Source organism: Eurosta solidaginis, chromosome 3, assembly GCF_040869045.1.
Source record: "Eurosta solidaginis isolate ZX-2024a chromosome 3, ASM4086904v1, whole genome shotgun sequence".
Classification (NCBI taxonomy): Eukaryota; Metazoa; Arthropoda; class Insecta; order Diptera; family Tephritidae; genus Eurosta; species Eurosta solidaginis.
Window position 1 is genome coordinate 278,746,969 of NC_090321.1, and position 20,764 is coordinate 278,767,732.

A 20,764-nucleotide genomic window follows, 5' to 3' on the forward strand; every position below is an offset into this window, starting at 1 on the left:
TTTTTCGATATCGAAAATTTCGAAAAACCGAAAAAGTGCGATAACTCATTACAAAAGACAGATAAAGCGACGAAACTTGGTAGATGGGTTGACGTTATGACGCAAAATAGAAAATTAGTAAGATTTTGGACAATGGGCGTGGCCCCGCCCACTTTTACAAGAAGGTAATTTAAAAGTTTTGCAAGCTGTAATTTGGCAGTCGTTGAAGATATCATGATGAAATTTGGCAGGAACGTTACTACTATTACTCTATATGTGCTAAATAAAAATTAGCAAAATTGGATTAAGAACACGCCCACTTTTTAAAAAAAAATTTTTTTAAATTCAAATTTTAACAAAAAATTTAATATCTTTACTGTATATAAGTAAATTAAGTCAAAATTCAACTCCAGTAATGATATGATGCAACAAAATACAAAAATAAAAGAAAATTTCAAAATGGGCGTGGCTCCGCCCATTTTCATTTAGTTTGTCTAGAATACTTTTATTGCCATAAGTCGAACAAAAATTTACCAATCCTTCTCAAATTTGGTAGGAGCATAGATTCTATGACGGTAACTGTTCTCTGTGAAAATGGGCGAAATCGGTGGAAGCCACGCCCAGTTTTTATACACAGTCCACCGTCTGTCCTTCCGCTCGGCCATTAACACAATAACTTGAGCAAAATCCGATATATCTTTACTAAACTTAGCCCACGTACTTACCTGAGCTCACTTTTTCTTGGTATAAAAAATGGGCGAAATCTGACCATAACCACGCCCACTTTATCGATATCGAAAATTACGAAAAATGAAAAAATGCCATAATTCTATACCAAATACGAAAAAAGGGATGAAACATGGTAACTGGATTGGTTTGTTGACGCAAAATATAACTTTGGAAAAATCTTTGTAAAATGGGTGTGACACCTACCATATTAAGTAGAAGAAAATGAAAAAGTTCTACAAGGCGAAATCAACAGCCCTTGGAATCTTGGCAGGAATACTGTTAGTGGTATTGCATATATAAATAAATTAGCAGTACCCGACAGATGATTTTCTGGATCACCTGGTCCACATTTTGGTGGATATCACGAGAACGCCTTCACATATACATCTAAGGGCCACTCGCTTTTAAAACCCTCATTAATACCTTTAATTTGATATCCATATCGTACAAAAACATACCAGAGTCACCCCTGTCCCACCCTAATGGTGATATCTCGAAAAGGCGTCCACCTATAGAACTAATGCCCCCTCTCTCTTAAAATGCCCAGTAACACCTTTCGTTTGATACCCATATCGTACAAACATTCTAGAGTAACCCCTGGCCCACCCTAATGGCGATATCTCGAAAAGGCGTCCACCTATAGACCTAGTGTCCACTCCCTCTTAAAATGCTCAGTAACAGCTTTCGTTTGATACCCATATCGTACAAACATTCTAGAGTCACCCCTGGCCCACCCTAATGGCAATATCTCGAAAAGGCGTCCACCTATAGACCTAATGCCCACTCCCTCTTAAAATGCTCAGTAACACCTTTCGTTTGATACCCATATCGTACAAACATTCTAGAGTCACCCCTGGCCCACCCTAATGGCAATATCTCGAAAAGGCGTCCACCTATAGACCTAATGCCCACTCCCTCTTAAAATGCTCAGTAACAGCTTTCGTTTGATACCCATATCGTACAAACATTCTAGAGTCACACCTGGCCCACCCTAATGGCGATATTTCGAAAAGGCGTCCACCTATAGAACTAAGGATTACTCCCTTTTAAAATACTCATTACCACCTTTCATTTGATACCCATATCGTACAAACACATTCTAGAGTCACCCTGGCCCACCCTAATGGCGATATCTCGAAAAGGCGTCCACCTATAGACCTAATGTCCACTCCCTCTTAAAATGCTCAGTAACACCTTTCGTTTGATACCCATATCGTACAAACATTCTAGAGTCACCCCTGGCCCACCCTAATGGCGATATCTCGAAAAGGCGTCCACCTATAGACCTAATGTACACTCCCTCTTAAAATGCTCAGTAACACCTTTCGTTTGATACCCATATCATACAAACATTCTAGAGTCACCCCTGTCCCACCCTAATGGCGATATCTCGAAAAGGCGTCCACCTATAGACCTAATGCCCACTCCCTCTTAAAATGCTCAGTAACACCCCTCGTTTGATACCCATATCGTACAAACATTCTAGAGTCACACCTGGCCCACCCTAATGGCGATATCTCGAAAAGGCGTCCACCTATAGAACTAAGGATTACTCCCTTTTAAAATACTCATTACCACCTTTCATTTGATACCCATATCGTACAAACACATTCTAGAGTCACCCTGGCCCACCCTAATGGCGATATCTCGAAAAGGCGTCCACCTATAGACCTAATGCCCACTCCCTCTTAAAATGCTCAGTAACACCTTTCGTTTGATACCCATACCGTACAAACATTCTAGAGTCACCCTTGGTCCAGCTTTATGGCGATATCTCGAAAAGGCGTCCACCTATAGAACTAAGGATTACTCCCTTTTAAAATACTCATTACCACCTTTCATTTGATACCCATATCGTACAAACACATTCTAGAGTCACCCTGGCCCACCCTAATGGCGATATCTCGAAAAGGCGTCCACCTATAGACCTAATGCCCACTCCCTCTTAAAATGCTCAGTAACACCTTTCGTTTGATACCCATATCGTACAAACATTCTAGAGTCACCCTTGGTCCACCTTTATGGCGATATCTCGAAAAGGCGTCCACCTATAGAACTAAGGATTACTCCCTTTTAAAATACTCCTTACCACCTTTCATTTGATACCCATATCGTACAAACACATTCTAGAGTCACCCCTGGCCCACCCTAATGGCGATATCTCGAAAAGGCGTCCACCTATAGACCTAATGCTCACTCTCTCTTAAAATGCTCATAACACCTTTCCTTTGATACCCATATCGTACAAACATTCTAGAGTCACCCCTGGCCCACCCTAATGGCGATATCTCGAAAGGGCGTCCACCTATAGACCTAATGCCCACTCCCTCTTAAAATGCTCAGTAACACCTTTCGTTTGATGCACATATCGTACAAACACATTCTAGAGTCACCCCTGGCCCACCCTAATGACGATATCTCGAAAAGGCGTCCACCTATAGACCTCATGCCCACTCCCTCTTAAAATGCTCAGTAACACCTTTCGTTTGATACCCATACCGTACAAACATTCTAGAGTCACCCCTGGCCCACCCTAATGGCGATATCTCGAAAAGGCGTCCACCTATAGACCTAATGCCCACTCCCTCTTAAAATGCTCAGTAACACCTTTCATTTGATTCCCATATCGTACAAACACATTCTAGAGACACCCCTGGTCCACCTTAATGGGGACATCTCGAAAAGGCGTCCACCGATAGACCTAAGGCCCACTCCCTCTTAAAATGCTCAGTAACACCTTTCATTTGATACCCATATCGTACAAACAAATTCTAGAGTCAGCCCTGGTCTACCTTTATGGCGATATCCCTAAATGGCGTTCATCCATAGAACTATGGCCTATTCTCTCTTAAAATACTCTTTAATACCTTTCATTTGATACACATGTTATACAACCACATTCCAGGGTTACCCCAGATTGATTTTCCTTATTTTGTCTCCATAGCTCTCAACTGAGTATGTTATGTTCGGTTACACCCGAACTTAGCCTTCCTTACTTGTTTATCTTATATTTATCTTAAAAATCGTTAAGGTATGCAGATCTGTTCACTATATATTTCTTATCTTATACATCCGATTATTCGGAGATTACGAACGGGATAAGATTATTGTTCAGCCCCATTCATGAAAGGTATGAAGTCTTCGGCACAGCCGAAGACAGTCCCGTTCTTACTTGTTTTTTTTCAAATTGCCACAGAAATGTGTGACATCAAAACTTTGAAAATCTTTCATTTTTCTCAGTGTACACATATAATATCTACTCGCTGAACTGATTACTGGGTAAAATAATTAATGTAACTATTTCCTTCACCTTTATAAGAGCAATCAGCAGAGCTTACATCACATCGAAACTACCGGCACATCAAACATTCTTCCAAACACATTCACAAATCTACATACATACATATGTACATATATGTAGAATGATCATTTACAAAGGTGTTTGGAAGTGAACATTTAGTGTTGACTGAATTTTATTGCATCAATAACACGAGATGCAAATTATGTAAATAAACACATACACACACACACACAAATACTATATTCACTTGATATTTACTTATTTAGACATGCACTTGCAAGTCGCATTGAACGTGTAAAATTGCATTCAGGCACTCAACAGGCGACAACTGAATTGGAAGAGACACACATTCAAGTGTCTTCTGTACACTTGTGTCATAGTTGCTCATATTTGCAAAGTGAAAATGGGTGAAAAAGTGAAAAGAGAAAAACATAATGAGCAACAAGACGGAAAATAAAATAATATGACATTTTTAGAAGTGTTCTAATGAAAATGCGCGACAAATGAAATGCCGCCTCATAGTTTCCAAACTAAAGGGTGATTTTTTAAAGATTTTTGATAATACATGGCTACGATTTCCAGCACCAAAGGAGATTAAGTCTTCCTCTATATATCTTCCCAATCTCAGATGAGCCTTTTTTTCTTTCTCCGGCTTTCACTGCTGGAACGTCTATTTTAGGACCAAGCCGGTGAGAGCTTTGCCTAAAGTACACCGTTTCCATAACGGATAGAACTACCAATCTTCCGCAGATATTTTCTCTTGAATACTCCAAGAGCAATCCGATCGTTTTACCACACCTTTCATCATTCCGAGTTCCAGATCTTTCAGATATGATGAGAAATTTATAAATCACAATTTTTCTTCGTCTAGAGAGGACTTAACTTTCGAAATTCCCAGCTGAGCCTAAAGTATCACTCGTTGACAAAGGTGATTTTTCGTTCGAAACAGCCTCAAACAATTATGAAATAGTCGTGCAAATAATACAGAAATAATTAATTTTGTTGATTTTGCGACAAGGTAGATAATTGATGCATATTGGAAAGAATTTCCATCATCCCTTGTCAAATTTGGTTTGAAGACAAACCGGTTTCGGCGTTGGTCCATGATCAGTGTAATTTTTCATTCAAGAAATTTCACAAGGGATGGCGATAAATCGTTCCAATATACATCAAACCCGAAATGTTCCCTAAGACATTCTCTAAATTATCTATTAACAAGCTCAAAACATCCAAAATAGTCTCGAAATTAACTGAACCGAGCCACTCCCAATATTACAACAAAAATGTCTCTAAATTATCCCGAAATGATCCTCAAAAGCCCAGAAATTATATTTAATTCTTTCTGGAAGCAGTACCTTCATGACCTCAGAAGTATATTATGTTGTTGTTGTTGTTGTAGCGATAGGGTTGCTCCTCGGCTTAGAGGAGTGTTATCGATGTGATGATCCTTTGCCGGATACAGATCCGGTGCGCTCCGGTAACACAGCACCATTAAGGTGCTAACCCGACCATCTCGGGAACGATTTATGTGGCCAAATTAAGCCTTCAGGCATCCCTACCTCCCCACGCCCAAGTTCCATCAGAAGCTTGGGGTCGTCAGAGCCTCGTCTGTTAGTGAAACAGGATTCGCCGCGGATAGGTGAGGTTGACAATTGGGTTTGGAGAAGCTATATATTGCGCTAGCAACCTGAAGGGTTGCGCTACACTGCCCTTGAATCTGGTATTTTAGTCGCCTCTTACGACAGGCATACCTACCGCGGGTATATTCTGACCCCTAACCCGCTGGGGGCAGAAGTTTATGATTGGGACCGTGAGGGATTTTTTTTTTTTGCTCAAATTTTGAAGCATAACAGTTATTTCTAAACCCTGATGATAACATAATGTTAAGTTTACATTAAGTTGCTTCAAACAGAGCAGGTACCAAAATAACTGTTTTAAAAACTCTTTGCCTATAAATCACACTAAGCGATCTCAGTGATAGTGAGAAAACATTTGAAAATAGAAAAATTCAAAAACAAACATAACTCTTTGAAAAAGAGCATTTTTCATGGAAATCGGTTGTTATTCATAATAAACCGAACTGCTTTTTTGGTTAACCGTTGCTTGCAAACACTGACTGCTAAGGATTTTCTTCTTCAGCAATAAGAAATCGCATCTTTTCAGGCGTGCTTTGTATCGAATAGTTTGGAAAGGTTCCTCTTAATCCTTACGAAGCTGATAGTTTGGTCCATGTCATTTAGCAAAGTCGTACAACCATTAATAATAACATAATCAAAACGCATTGGAAGCACACAGAAATCTCCATCAAATCACGAACAAAAGAGGAACTAGACTCACTCAGAACTGTACCTGTTTTTAGAAAAAAATTTAAAATTAGCGAGCGTTATTAGAACTAACAACGTCTCGGAACTAGGGCGAATCGCTGCGGGGTACAAATTATACGAATACGTGAATTTTTGGGAGAAAAACTAGGATGTAATAAAATTTTTTTATTAAGATCTATATAGTTAACTGTTAAAAGAACACCCTTGACTCAAATAAGGTTCCAACTGTGCTATATTTTCACAATTCATCCAATTACCGACAGAACTGTAGCAGGCATTCTAAGCAAATATATGCGACTATAGAGTATGTACATATGTATGTTATAAATGCACACTTTGAACATACAAATAAGTTGATGAGTGTAGATAATGCAAATATAAATGAGAGTATCATTCAAATGAGTAGATGTGTCAGTATGTCGCAAAATTGCTGTTATATGATTCTAAGAGAATTGGCCTTAGTAATATCTAATGCGCACCACTAACTTTCAGTGGCGTGGAATGGATATTGGCGTGGGGTCAACGATCACGGTGCTATTCCCGTCGTGAAAGTCGAGCAAATTTTAAAATCGATCTTAAACAGAGCTTTCCAAGCTGTATAAAATAACTTGTTTTATGAAAGTATATTTTGAATGAGAATATTATTGACAGTTGTCAAACAAAATATTAAAAACCAAATTACTTGTTTTATGTTTAAGATCGATTTTAAAATAAGCTCGAACTTCACAGCGCTACCCTTTTTCTCGTTCCCGCATCCCGAGCCTAAACGAAACACTCTGGAGCAAACTGCAGGTCTGTCAAAGCACCACGCTCAGATCTGCCATGGGAAGCCTTCTCATTTGAACAGAACATCATATATACAGTGAGAATACTGCAAGAATAGTGCCCATAAAGGAGATCAATGAAGTGCTGATCAAGAGCATCCCAACAGACATCTGATTGAAGAGGCCCCACCTCCCAGGAACTTAAAAGCATCTTCGTAAGCCCTATGAAGAAATTCGGCACTCAAAAGGTTAGCCTTGTTAAGAAAATAGGCACAAAAAAGCCCTGAGAGACATCCATAAAATTTGGCAAATTACTATGCCGTTCTCAATGACAAATACCTTGAACCCGCAGTTTGGGAAAGCAACCTCCCAAAGAGATGTATGTGACTTTTCCCCCAGCTGGTTAGGTGGCTGAAAATATGCCCCCGGCAGGTATGCCTGTGGTAAGAGGTGACTAAAATACCAAATTGATTCAAGGGGTTGTGTAGCGGAACCCTTTCTAGGGGTTTCCAGCGCAATTTATAGCTTCTCCACAATTGTCAACCTCACCTGCCCGTTGCGAGGCCTCCGAGGCTCTGGCGACCCAAAGTTTCTCATGGATCTAGGGGGTGGGAGAGCTTGATGACCTAGAAGGTTTCATGAGGTCATACCAAATCGTTCCCGAGATGGTTGGGCTAGTCGTCTAATTGTTACCGGAACATACACATAACAGACATAGAGACAAAAATATTACGCGCACTATCGGGTTCCTTAACTGAATGCCAACCAATATGTTTAAACAATTCAAAATGCAGATAAAATTCGCTCTTGTTGAATAAAATCCGAAGTGGAAAATATAATATTGTACTAGTGACTGGGGGTCTCTGCCTCAAATTTTCATTCTACATCTGCGCCGCTACTTGCATATGTATATAAACTTGGTTGTGTGCATATAAACTGAAGCTGCTTTCATAATCAACTCATTGACAGTGACATCAGTTGGTGCTTACTATAATAGACGTTGACTGAGAAATTATTTTGGTTAAACATTGCTCCTTTGCTCGTATGCATTCAAAGACCCAACAAAAGTTGGCATAGGCAGTTGTAAGCAACAAGGGATACGAAGGCAGCGCTGCGTTCTCTCCAAACAGACAAACAATATAACAATATAAATAAAATACAGCATACACCTTATGATAACGTATTATTTAAGTCTTATTTACGCACAAATAAGATTTATACATACGTTTAGCGTAAACATGTAAGGGTGTCTAAGTTCGGGTGTAACCGAACATTATATAATCAGCAGAGACCTTATATAGTAAACTGAAAGAAAAAAACTGGTAAAATCAACCGAGCTACGGGTCAATCAACTGTTACTTCTGACAATTTGTATCGTTCGCAAAAAGCTGTTGAACTAACTTCGAAAGAATTGTTGGTTTTAAATTAACCGCTTTAACAGGTAAATAAACAACAAAAAAGCAGAGGCTCATTTTAATAGTTATCTTTGGACTCAAAAAAGTTCGGGTCAAAAAATTTTCCTACGTGAAAGTTTATTGGACCCCCATACCACTGTCATAACGAATAACGCATTCCTTTTATTTTTCGAACTGTTTTTTTAAACAAGTCCACACGGTATGGTCAATTCAGCGAAGTTGTTTGTCAAGAGGACAAATTTGTATGGGCATTTCAATAATAGGAGAAGTGTTGGCCACAAGTTAAAAATCTCGCCAGAACCACACCACTTCCCGGAATGAAAAGTTTCTCAAATATTATATTTGTCAAAGATACTGTACCGAATTTAAATCGAACCATAAATTACATTTTTCTGAATCGGTCGGTACCTGGTTCACTTTCCGGAAAGAAAAGTTTTTTAAATAATGATCCAGTCAAGGAAGTACCCCTATGCCAAATTCCAAAGAAATCGCGCTGTTCACTTTTCATTTAGAACAGGTCGGCCCCTGGTCCACTTCCCGATATTTATGCATTTTGCCTATTACCGTTCTGAGGACAAAATATAGAACTGTGTACATTTTCGCATTATTCGGTGGTGTGGTTACGGCGTGATGCTCCGACACCGTACAGACATTCACATTTACATGTAGAAATTGTTATTTTGTAACCAACAGTTTTTCTACTGTTGAAATCCCCATAAAAATGTATTCACTTGGCAAACAACTTCGCTGAATTAACCCTAGCATTTGCGAAAAATAAAAGGAAAAAAACCTGCCCCAAAATTCGGACCTTCGACAACGCTTAAATTCCATCGCCAAAAATCTCTAAATAACGTTTTTATAATAAGCGTACCGAGTTTTTTCACGATAGGTAAATTCTTTTTCCAGTTATGGCTGCCGAAACATAGAAGACTAATAGGTCAAATAAACTAATTAAAAAAAATTTTTAAGTTAAACGGTTTTACAGATAGAAAACAATACATACATTAAATAATAATAATACTAAAAGCTAGAAAATAATTAGGTAGGTCCTAGGTACTAGTCATCATACTCCTCACCAATCTAGGGCGTTGATCATACAATTAAATAAAAGCGTTGGACGCGTCAAATTTTTATTCATAGTCATAAGTAAGACCAACTGAACCTTAATCACGTTATGCTACGCCTCACATTTTTAGAAAACGCGCCTAACGCATTTATTTAATTGTATGATCAATGCCCTAGATTGATGAGGAGTGTGATGACTAGTACCTAGGACCTACCTAATTATTTTCTAGCTTTTTGTATTATTATTACTTAATGTAAATATTGTTTTCAATAAAACCGTTTAACTTAAATTCTTTTTAAATTATTTTATTTTCAAGTTTTTAATCTTTATTAAATGCCTACTATTTCTCATTCTATTCAGTTCATTTAGTGACTCATTATTACAAGGATTCTTTTCTGACAATTTGTTAGTCCTCAATACATAATCCTTCCAAAGACTTTATTCGACTCGGCGCCACGTATGCTTATACTTCCTCGAACTCCAAAGTACTTTGATGTCACTTCTACCGGACTGCACGTATTATGTGTTCCAGGTATGAGCCAAATCGGACCACAAATACGAGTATTTTTAATATCTCGCTCCTTGCGCCACCTGGCGGCGATTTTTTTCATAGGTCGCTTTCTATTCAAGTATGTATTATGTTTTCCAAATATGAGCCAAATCGGACCTCAAATACAATTTTTTGAAATATTTCGATGCATGCGTCACCACCTATCGGAGTTTTTTATATTATTATTGCATTGTCATCGGGTTCTTATTATTGCATTGTCATCGGCCACCTGGCGGCGATTTTTTTCATAGGTCGTTTTCTATTCAAGTATGTATTATGTGTTCCAAAAATGAGCCAAATCGGACCACAAATACGATTTTTTTAAATATTTCGATGCGTGCGCCACCACCTATCGGAGTTTTTTTTATATTATTATTGCATTGTCATCGGGTTCTGAACTATATTCCAAGTTTCAAGCTTGTAGCTTATCGGGAAGCTACTTAAATTTTAATTACAAAATTCGTTCACAACGGTCGGTCTGTCAAGTCAAGCTAAATAAAAGCGTTTAAAAACAGCAGATAAGGCGGCTCTGGGAGTGTTAAAGAGAAGAGTTCTTCGAAAGATTTATGAGCGTCTAAATGACGGCGAGTACCGAAGAAGATTTAATAATAAGCTTTGTGTAGACGACAACATAGCGGCTACGCTGGGTTGGTCATGTTATGAAAGATGATGCTCCGGTCAAACAAGTATGTATTCTTATTCCTAATTTCTTGAGTGTAATAAGTCTTAAATTCAACGGAACATGTCTTATTGTAAAAGCTTATTTGAAGTCTTACTTTATTTGGCCCATAAAGCTTATAGTAAGGTTGTTGATATTCTGCGTAACGTTTTTATAAATGCAATTCTTGTGTAAGCTTAATTTCATATGGGCTTTAAGCCTTATTGGAACTTTATATTTCAAATAAACCTTATGGCTGATGATACAGGTATAAAAAAATAAGGAGTTTTATAAGTCATACGCCATACTACTAATATTCCTTATAGAATCAAAACCTGATAGTATAAGCATTTTGGCCTTATATAAGGCTCATATTTTTTGGTGGGGATGCAGACATCCATACATTTACAAACTACTTACACTTCTACCGCATTTAATCCCTTAAGTGTGCCCTATGATGAATTTTTGCATATCGACAAAACGACAATTGCAATAGGCTATGAGTTGTGGCTTTTGCATAATAGTACAACTTGCAAGTTTCCTTCATACAAAACACACATACCAACATATTAATATAAACATCCATACATACATACATATGAATATCAGTTTGTTGCATCCCCAGATGACTCGTCTATCACTCTTTGGTTAGATTGGAATATGCTGAAGCAGAAAATGTGATTAAATGGATTGGAATGTAGGAGGATTTATTTATTTACTTATTTGCTAGTTATTTTTGACAAAGTTTTGCAACGAAGTTAATTAACTTCAATTAGAAAATAAAGAAAATAAACTTTACTTACGAGCTTGACTGGTACTTCCGTTAAGTTAATGGAATAGAGTTGGGCGTCGAAAGTTTGGCATATTCTTATGTAAATAAATTATTTAATTGAAGTACAAATATACATACATACATATGCAACAAAACGTATTTATTGAATTTCATAGTAAAAACTAATTAATTACACTGGTTTACAGCCAAAATGCATCACAGACGCCATTTTTAAATCACCCCCTGATTCCGAAAATAAAGGTTATTTTTAATTATATGGTAACGCTTTTGAAATATTTACGAATAACCGTTAAAAAAAAAATTGGATCCACTTAATCATATATATCTCAAGAACGAATACAGCAATTCCAAAACGGTTTGAAGCTATTAAAAGGCCCTGCAGATTCAAAGATTAGAATAAGCACTACCCATTTTTTTTAATTTTTTTGTAATAATATATAAAAAAAAATGTATACTTTGCGAGGATCTCGAAAATTTTTTATTTTTTTGCAGATTTTTATTTTTTTTCTCTCTAAGTAAGCTCTGTTTTATTACAAAATAAATTAGCTTTCATTCAACAAAATCGATGGACTAATAGAAAAGTTATATGCATTCAAGTAAATATATCCATTTAATACTTAAGTACCCTACTGGTACATATGTGTTAGTATTCGTATATCAGTTAGTTAGCAGGTAGATTTTCGAAGGGTTATTAGATATAAAAAACTGTTAGTGTCGTTTTCTCAAACCCAGGTACATTTCAAGCAAGAGCATATTTTTAAGGCAGCTAGTGTTTTCTTTGTAGAACTAGGGAACCTTTTTGTCTGGATAGACTTGAATTTTTACTTGATCTAAGTATAAATAATAGTACATGCGCCTTGTTCCTTCATAATATCTGCAAGGCTCGCTGGATACTGTTCAGCTTACAATTGCAGTTTATAACCCATCATTTAGTTAAGAATATAATATGAATAAAAGGGCGCGAGAGTTTGAGTGTACAAATGATCCAGATATGTTCTGTTTCATCTGCGGCCAATTTATCGTTAAAAGGATGCGGCGTGTATTTTCAAATCCTTTGAAAGTTACATACTATAAGTATTTTGAAATTGAGCCTAAAAACCATGGACACCGAATACTGTGTGCACCACATGTCGAGTCGAATTGATTTTTTCGGAAACCGGAACAAAAAGGTGCGTTCTAAAAATTAGGAATTTGCTCCCTTTTAATGCATAGCTGACTAATTTCTTAAACTATCTATTTAGGCGACATATGAAATTTATTACACCAATGAAGTAGAGGGAACCAACTTGCCATTCAACGGACTGATATATTTGTACTACAAAAGTACTTAGGTTGGAAAGTCAAGAAAAGTAACCTATGCGAGGGTATCTACAGTGTCATTACCAGAACTAAATTCAACGGAAACTACATTGCCAGAATCAAATTTAACTTTAGTTCCGGCTCCAGGTTCATTGTCAACAGCAGTATCTGAATACGCGGCATCATGTTGTACTGGATTTCAAACGGAAAACGAAATAAACTCTTTCTCACAAGCACAACTCAATGATTGGATAAGGGATTTGGAATTGTCAAAGGAAAAGGTCGAACTACACGCCTCTCGTATGCAGCAATTTAAATTTGTTCCATCCGATGTTAAGTTAACATATTATACAACTCGCCACGAACAATTTTCCAAGTACTATACGAAGGAGGACAGTGTTTGTTACTGCGAAGACATTGCTGGTCTATTCGAACAGTTTGGTGAACCATATGATTCAAAAGAGTGGCGATTCTTCATAGACGTATAAGATAATGCAAAAATTGCTCAAATTAATCAAATACGTAGAACATGATTGGAAAATAAGTGCCGATCTTAAAGTCGTTGGAATGCTATGTGGTCTACAAAGTGGATACACAAAATACTGTTGCTTTCTATGCAAATGGGATAGCCGAGCTCGTTAAGACCACTACATCATAAAGGATTGGCCAGAACGAATCGAGTTTCAAGTTGGGGTGGATAACATAAAATACTCCCCAATTATAAAGAAGGAAAAAATAATTCTACCTCCTCTAATTCTATCAAGCTCGGCCTTATCAAAAACTCTGTCAAGGCCTTGGACAAAGAAGGCGAAGCTTTTCATCATTTGAAGACTATATTTCCAGAGATTTCAGAAGCAAAAATAAAGGAAGGGATTTTTGTGGACCGCAAATAAGGAAAATTATGACCAATAACCATTTCAAAGAACTATTGTCACCAGTGGAGGCAGTAGCGTGGGATTCTTTTGAAAAGGTCGTTACTTGGTTTTTAGGCAAGCACAAAAGTTCTAACTACGGAGATGATAGTGAACGACTTAATCAAAAACTATGCGGAAATGGGTAAATAAAACAAGTAAGGAAGGTTAAGTTCGGGTTTAACCGAATATTACATACTCAGTTGAGAGCTATGGTGACAGCATAAGGGAAAATAATCATGTAGGAAAATGAACCGAGGGTGGTGTCTTTGCAGATGCCTGGAAACTTGCATACATTTCCCCAATTTTCAAAAATAGCAAAAACAATTATGCTTCTAACTATAGGCCAATATCTAAGCTATCTATCATTTCTAAACTTTTCGAAGGAATTGTTAAGGATAAAATGTATTTTGCCGCAAAAAATTTGTTACTACCAAACCAGCATGGCTTTGTTGTAGGTAGGTCTACCGTCATAAACTTAGCCTTGTTTAGTGAATATTGCATTAATGCGTTCTCTTCAAGCCAACAAGTTTGCATTTATACCGACTTCTCTAAAGCTTTTGACAAGGTATCTCACAATATGCTACTCGCTTTCCTCGGTTTTCACTCTGTATTTCTCAAGTGGTTGTATTCCTACATAAGTAACAGACGCTGCATGGTCTCTATTGAGGGTGTATCTTCCAACTCTTTTACTGCCACCTCTGGGGAACCGTAAGGGAGCATCTTAGGTCCTCTTCTTTTCATTTTATTCATCAATGATATAGGAAATTGTTTTGTGTCATCGGAGTTCTTACTATATATACGATCTCGGGTACTCCCCTTCACTTCCTTGATGAGATTAAAGATTTAGGGGTCATCTTTGACTACTCGTTCTCTTTCAATAACCATATTAACTATGTAATTTCAAGTGCGTATGCTTCCTTAGGTTTTGTGAGGCGTAATAGCATCAACTTCTCAGATCCCTATACCTTAAAATTGCTATACTCATCGTTTGTTCGTTCCAAACTGGAATATGCTGCATTTATTTGGAGACCTTATCACAAGTTTGCAATCGACAGGATTGAGCGAGTACAAAAGATATTCCTAAAATTTTGCCTAAAATCATCATTCCCGCTTGCTGCTAATTAATTTGAAACCATTAGAGCTCAGAAGGTTAACCCATTCCTTGTCTTTCATTTTCGGGGTTCTTAATGGAGATATTGATTGCTCCTCTTTACTGCACGCGATTCATTTTCTTACTCCAACGAGGTCTCTTCGTTCTCATAACCCCTATCGCCATAAAGGTGGACCAGGAGTGACCCTAGACTTTGTTTGTACGATATGGGTATCAAATGAAAGGGGTTAATGGGTATTTTAAAAGGGAGCGGGCCTTAGTTTTATAGGTGGACGCCTTTTCGAGATATCGCCATAGTAGACCAGGGGTGACTCTATAATGTGTTTGTACGAAATGGGTATCAAATTAAAGGTATTAATGACGGTTTTAAAACGGAGTGGTGGTAGTTGTATATGTCAAGGAGTTTTCCAGATATCGAACAAAATGTGGACCAGGGTGACCCAGAACTTCATCTGTTGGATACCGCTAATTTATTTATATATGAAATACCACGAACAGTATTCCTGCCAATATTTCAAAGGTTTTTTATTTCGCCCTGCAGAACTTTTTCATTTTCTTCTACTTAATATGGTAGGTGTCACACCCATTTTACAAAGTTTTTTTGTAAAGTTATATTTTGCGTCAATAAACCAATCCAATTACCATATTTCATCCCCTTTTTCATATTTGGTATAGAATTATGGCATTTTTTTCATTTTTCGTAATTTTCGATATCGAAAAAGTGGGCGTAGTCATAGTCGGATTTCATCCATTTTTTATTCCAATACAAAGTGAGTTCAGATAAGTACGTGAACTGAGTTTGGTAAAGATATATAGATTTTTGCTCACGTTATCGTGTTAACGGCCGAGCAGAAGCACAGACGGCCGACTGTGTATAAAAACTGGGCGTGGCTTCAATCAATTTCGCCCCTATTCACAGAAATAAGTTATCGTCCTAGAATCTAAGCCCCTACCAAATTTCACAAGGATTGCTAAATTTTTGTTCGACTTATGGGATTAAAAGTATCCTAGACAAATTAAATGAAAAAGGGCGGAGCCCCGCCCATTTTGAAATTTTCTTTTATTTTTGTTTTTTGTTGCATCATATCATTACTGGAGTTGAATGTTGACATAATTTACTTATTTACTGTAATGATATTAAATTTTTTGTTAAAATTTTAGTTTTTTTTTAAAGTGGCCGTGGTCGTTCTCCGATTTTGCTAATTTTTATTAAGCATACATATAGTAATAGGAGTAACGTTCCTGCCAAATTTCATCATGATATCTTCAACGACTGCTAAATTACAGCTTGCGAAACTTTTAAATTACCTTCTTTTAAAAGTGAGCGGTGCCACGCCCATTGTCCAAAATTTTACTAATTTTCTATTCTGCGTCATAAGTTCAACTCACCTACCAAGTTACATCGCTTTATCTGTCTTTGGTAATGAATTATCGCACTTTTTCGGTTTTTCGAAATTTTCGATATCGAAAAAGTGGGCGTGGTTATAGTCCGATATCTTTCATTTTCAATAGCGATCTGAGATGAGTGCTCAGGAACCTACATACCAAATTTCATCAAGATACCTCTAAATTTACTCAAGTTATCGTGTTAACGGACGGGCATGGCTCAATCAAATTTTTTTTCGATCCTGATGATTTTTATATATGGAAGTCTATATCTATCTCGATTCCTTTATACCTGTACAACCAACCGTTATCCAATCAAACTTAATATACTCTGTGAGCTCTGCTCAACTGACTATAAAAACATATTTAAGACCGTTTCCTCAGTTAACTTTAAAACCAATCTGCCCGATAAACAAAAAATTTGTGTGAAAATTTTTAAATTTAGATGAGAATATATAGCCCTAAATCTGAATTCATCGTCCAGTTCCGAACAAACAAGAACGAGAAAAATGTAAACTAAAAATTTGTTCTGAATTGAAAGATAAATCCAGCCTAAGAAAATTATATACTAATGTGTCACTTATGTATTTATCTAATTTACTTTTTTATTTTCTTTCAGGAGTAAATATGTCTTTAAAAATTCATCTTCTACACTCCCATTTAAAATTTTTCCCGCAAAATCTTGGCGACGAAAGTGACTAACATGGCGAAATGTTTCGCCAGCAAATGAAAATGATTGAAAGTCGGTATGAAGGATTCTGGGATGTCGATAAGAGAAACCGATCCGAATCTAAATAAGCGTCAAAACAAGACACATAACTTTTTCAATTTTAAAATAAGATCATAGAGTTAAGACAGAATCATATTTGCATATGCTATTATTTGTAGGGCACTTAAGTTTTACTATATGGATATATTTATTTGAATGCTTATAACTTTTGTATTAGTTCATCGATTTTGTTGAGTGAAAGCTTATTTCTTTTGTAATAAAACAGAGCTTAGAGAGAAAAATAATCTGTAAAAAAATAAAAAGTTTTCGAGATCCTAAATAATAAAAAAATAAAATTTTTTTTATATTTTTACAAAAAAAATTGAAAAAATCCCTAATCATTGTTCGTTATCCTTGAATCTGCAGGGCCTAGCAAAAAGTGTTGTATGCACAGTTTATAGCAAATTTTATTACCTTTTAAAAGCTTCAAACTGTTTTGCTCAATTCGTTCTTGAGTTATATATGATTAAGTGAACCCTTTTTTTTTTGATTTGTTTTTTTTTTTTTTTTTTGCAAAAAACGGTAATTCGTAAATACCTCAACAACGATACCATAGAATTAAAAATAAACTTGATTTTCGGAATCAGGGGGTGATTTTATATAGAAATTTCATAATGGCGTCTCTGGTGCAGAAAAAAAGTTGGAATTTGTGATCCAGTGTTATTCTTCACAGTAACTTTTGAATTTAGCATACAAAATTACACACATGCATACATAAATTACAAAACATTCGTCGCAAACATGTATCAAATATGATAGAGCACAACTTTGGATATACATCGTTTAGAACCAAAGCTGGTATAAGGATTAAATCTTAATCGAACGCGTGGTTGATGAACTCCACTATTGGCAGTCATAATTTCAAAATACAACATCAGCTTTTAAATCCCGCACTACTTTGGACTGAGTAGGCAATTAGAAAGTAATGTACTCCCTAGGAAAACAAATATCATACTCTACAAGTCACTTATATATGGTGCAGAAGCATGAACCATGACAGGTGAGGCCCCTATGGGAGTGGTCGAGAGAAAATTTCTACGTAAGATTTATGGGTCTCTAAGCGTCGGCGAGGGCGAGTACCGAAGAAGATTTTGTAATGAGCTGTAGGAGCTCTATGCAGACACCAATATAGTCAGCGAATTCAGCCCCCCTTCGCTGGAATGACCAGGTGACGATTTAAATTATCTTGGTGTGACCAATGGAGCCTAACGAAGAAGCGACTAGCGCGCCTTGTTGGGCGGTCACAACTGCTTAAACGGCTAAGCGTCAATTAAGTAAGTATGTTAGGTTGATAAACCCATTATCGCAATTGGGCAGTCTCGTCGACAATCACATCAATATCGTATTTAGCATCTATAACTTATCCAGCAGTATTTCAGAAAAAACCCAAATGAAATTAAATTATTCATATTCAAAAATTCAGAAAAACGCAAGTGTATTTCGGAAAACCACAAAAAAATTCAGAAAAAAAAACGCAAGTGTGTTCCAGAATAAATATTTCATCATATGCCTACGACCATGAAATAAGAAAAGAAAACGAGCGCAGTTCGTTGTTATCTCCTTTAAGTTTAGACACCCAGCGGGTGAGGGGCTTAGAATATACCCGCGGCAGGTATGCCAGTCAAAAAAGATGACTAAAATACCTTAACGATTCAAAAGGCTGTCTAGCGCAACCCTTTCAAAGGGTTTCCAGCGCAATTTACAGATTCCATGGCAAATCCTGTTTCTTTAGTAGACAAGGCTCTGGCGGCCTCAAGTTCCTCATGGAACTAAGGGGTGGGGCGGAATGGCCTAGAAGGTTTGATGGTGCTTGTTACGGCACTTACCGGATTTGTACCAGTCAGGATCATCAACATTAATAACCAAAAAATAATAAATAATCCCCAAAATCTTGGAGTGTCTTTATCGCTACAAAAATACAGCAGAATTCGTTTCAGCATTGATTGGATATATATTTAGCAGGGCAGGTAGATTGTGTGCATGTATAAGACGCTTCAAACATCAAGGATATCGAATGTTAAGTATGAGAATACGGCGAGGATGATTAAAAAAAGAAGAAAGTAGCTGAGAAGACTTGGGAAATTTCGGATAGATGGAAATTAATGGGAAATAGACTATACGATTTGATATTTGTTTGCAACTACCAATCATGTCATCCCGGATTTGACCTGGTGATTGGTAAAAATTTGTCACTCTTGGCTAAAATAAAAAAGTATGTAAAAACTAGCATTTTCCTGCTACAGAGGGACCAGAGGTAGTAGACATGCGACTCCACTGCATGGAGGAAACTATTTAGCAAGCAAAAGACGGAATAACTCTTTCAAATTTTGCGTGTGCTGTTCCGCAAGCTTTTATATGTATTTTTTTCTCAGATGATTAAAAAGAAGACGAAGGAAGGAAATTAGAAATTTTCTAAACTTAATTTGAATTTTTCTGGAGACAATTAAAAGACGTCGAAGTAAGGAACGAAGGAAATTGGAAATTTTCTAAACTTCATTTGAAATTTTCTGAAAAGCCTTTGCTTCTTTTTTTTTTCATTTGTATTTTTCTGAGTTTTGTTTGTATTTTTGTGAATTTTATTTATGTTTTTCTAAAATACTGTTGAGAAAAGTGTAAACTCCACTGTCAAGCCTTCTTCGCCACTATTGCTTATATAAGCTTTTACCGCATCCCGCATTCGTATTCGAATGCCGGAATTTAATAATGATCTACCGTCCTGCGTATCACCCTCGGAAGACATTGAATTTCATAACTGATCTACCTACGGATATGATAACTATCATTTCTCACTATAATTTGCAGACTATTAAAATGGCAAATTAGAACTCCCTTTTGGAGAACAGTCAAAAAAAAATGTGACGATGCAAAAGTTTGGCTAGGTGAAATGAAATTGTTCGAGCAATAGTTAGAATAATACATAAAGCTACTATTAACACATTTAATTGGATTCATAGGACTTCCATATTCACAATTCTTTCCACAACCACCGAGAAGTTTATGCACTAAAATAACGTTAAAATCATCGTCCCAATAATTTGTATAAAAATGATTCAAGAACTGCATGCTGGTATATCCGCTTATGCTAATCGTTGCCCATCCCCAACTCATGTGATGCACCCACATGATTTGCCTTTGCAGATTTAGGGTATATTTCAAACACTATTTACTTTCAGTCCCTGCGGTTGGAAACAATAACGCACCATGAAACTATTCAAGGCTTTTGGCATAGTGAGGTAGGCGGTACTTGTAGGGGATATTGAGATATGTATCTGGATGCGAATTATCTCAGTGATAAACAATTGTTGGCCGTTTTTCGGGATCACGGAATCGGGTTCGGGTCCTTACACTCCTGTCCCAAAATTTTTGGTTTTTGTATTTTTATAATTTCCTAATCGCCAGAGGGATTCAGTGGTCTCGTATGCTGATTCTGACTACAGATAAGAACTTAGATAGCATGCGAATAATCTTTCAACTTATTTCATTGCAAATGTCCTCAAGTTGCGAAAATTTCACTTAATGCTGTTTTTGAATATGTTATACATAAATATGTATAAATTTAAACTCGTTCCATTGTCAAACTTAAATTTCTTAAAGATACTAACACCAGTCAAAAGCAGGCTCAGACGGTCGGAATTCATTTTGCTCCCTGACGCCGGTTGTATTAATTACTTACACAATTATATCTCCATCCAGCCTTGTAATTCTA

General features: G+C 36.8%; 1 protein-coding gene across 1 annotated transcript in view; it reads right to left on the reverse strand.

The window, feature by feature from the left end:
- Wnt5 (Wnt oncogene analog 5) overlaps window positions 1–4,320 on the reverse strand; it is a 638,708-nt gene extending 634,388 nt beyond the window's left edge. The window contains exon 1 of the mRNA XM_067776631.1: window positions 4,268–4,320. The gene's annotated coding sequence lies outside the window, so the exon portion shown is untranslated. The remainder of the gene's footprint in view (window positions 1–4,267) is intronic.
- Between the last annotated feature and the right edge of the window lie 16,444 nt (window positions 4,321–20,764).